The following is a 2,468-nucleotide window of genomic DNA, read 5'->3' on the forward strand; positions in this document are numbered from 1 at the left end:
GGCTAAATGAAAACGTGTGTGAGACCAGCTGGAAAAATCAAAGCTTTTATTTGCATGTTTTATGTAACAAGCGCAGAATATATTTCAAGCTGTTGGAAAGGTCGTCGGTACTCAAAACGCTACGCGTGCTGAATGCTTTAAAGTCAAGAGCAGACGCGAGTTGATGAGTCAGGGTTCAAGAGCTTGCAATTATGCATTTTAATACTCATTTCTCAATGAAACTTCATATTAGACAAAGACTTTATTTGATCCATCTTGTAAACGCGAACCATGAAGTAAGTTTTTTATGTTTGCAACTCAATAGTCTTTGAAGTAGACGAAGATTTACTTTGACCTCAGTGGTACCAATTCAAAATCCAATTCAACCTGTCACCTCTCGGCCGCTCATCAGGGGTTAATTGTGTTAAGGGTGCTTTGTGTTAGGTCATGGGTTCAACCCCAGGAAACACACATATTGATCAATGTATGCCTTCTGATGCGAAGCTGGGTTTTTCGTAAGGAAAAGATATTTTAAACTTTATAAACTATGATGGTTGGCTTCTGGCAACTAAAATAAAAATATTTTAATTACCAAAACTCATCGCTTTACCTTGGAAAACATTTAATAACTGTGTATGGATTAGTTTTTGATAGATTAATGTGATTTTTGGAGCTTTAAAAATGGGGCACTATCCAATACCATTATGAAGCTGAAAAGACTTTCTCTTGCCAAAATATGTATTAAATATATTAAATATATTTTTGAATTTGAAAATATATGTTGATATGAAGGTTAAAACTAAATATATTTTAAAATGTATTATTTCAAGGGCAAGTAAATAACTTTCTAATTTACAACCCATATCGCCAAAATATATATGCTAAATACATTCTAATATTAAGTATAAGTATACTTGTTGAAGTTGAAAATATATTTAATTTTAACCTTTTCAAACCTTTTATGTACAGGTTTATAACCTAAACATAAAGCTTTTCTTCCAATGAGACATTAACATATTTCCTTGATTTAAAACATATTTATTTTTAAAATATATTTCAAAATATAAAAAAATGCCAAAATATATTGGTGAAAATATATATTTTTTAACATATATTCCAAAAAATATTTTCATCAAATATATATTTTTGGCTATTTTTAAAAATATTTTTAAAAACATATTTTTTGCCGCATGTAGAGCCATGGTATATAATTTATTATATAACCCTGTGTTATTGTGTAAATAAAATCTGGGCTAATTTTCATTTTATAGCTCTTTGGATAAATACATCTACCTAAAGCATAAAATGTAATACAAAATAGTTGCTCCCTGGATTTTATTTTCAGAAGCATTTTAATAGATGCTGCAATCAACTCGCTTACTTTAATCGCAACAATTTTAATATATTTAGTTAAATTATGCAGGTCCATTTGATCCATTAGGGAACTCATCTTGCTAGCAAGCCCCTGACTAAGACCTCATCTGTTGTTATTTTAACCTATTTTGTTTCTTTCTCCCGTGACTGGCATAGCAGTCCCTTGAACGTATTCCCAAATGAGTCAGTGACATCAGCGTTGAGTGGGCGGGGACTGGGGGAGGGTGCCCACCCACGACTCGCTGTGTGAACCCAGCGCCACCTGTCTCCGGGTCTGGAACAGCTTGTGCCTTCTGCCTGTGGGCTACTGTCCCCTAACAGACCTCACACAGAGCTTTCCAGAACCACGGCCCAAACCGTGAGCTCTCAACTTCTCATATTCACACTCTCGGGGTGAATTCAACATAAATAAACATTTTTAGCACCCCCTAAACTGAAATGTGCCTGTTTACGGTATCATGCTGTACCCGAGCATACGTGCTTTTTATTTAACTCGGTGATTTGAACTCAATAGGCTACTACTTTTCGATGCATCATGTAATGATCTATTGATCCGTCTTGGAGGGTTGGCGTGGCGACCGTGACAGCTTTGGCGCACTACATGCAAGGAGAAGCGTGAAAACCACGTGGGACTCTAAAAGCAAGATGAAATCGATGAGAAAAAAGCCCCTTTGTTCTTCGCGTGACTCATAGATTTTAAAAGTCAGGCATTAACAACCACACAAACCATTTTGCATGCGGTACAAACTCACTAAGTGGACGAAATGACTACATACGCATAGTTTAAGAGTGGGAGTGAATGGCAAAAAAATCAGGGGCTGTTAAAATGTTTGATCCATCTGTACATACAATATACTCATACTTTTAACCAACTTTCATTTTAAAAATGTCAAACTGTAATCATTAAAGCTGTCCAAGAGCTTTCATTAATGACATTTATAATCCTACGTTTTAGCATAATCTACTGTATTCTATAGCCTAAAGGTTTCAGCAGTAACAACATAAACAAACGGACTTCGTGGAACAAGCGTAACTTCCAGTAAACAGTAAACAAGCAGATGACCTCAGTTCAAATCATAGCTAAACCATATCAGAAACTACACTAAGCTAACGTT

The sequence above is a fragment of the Misgurnus anguillicaudatus genome, unplaced genomic scaffold, assembly GCF_027580225.2.
Source record: "Misgurnus anguillicaudatus unplaced genomic scaffold, ASM2758022v2 HiC_scaffold_29, whole genome shotgun sequence".
Classification (NCBI taxonomy): domain Eukaryota; kingdom Metazoa; phylum Chordata; class Actinopteri; order Cypriniformes; family Cobitidae; genus Misgurnus; species Misgurnus anguillicaudatus.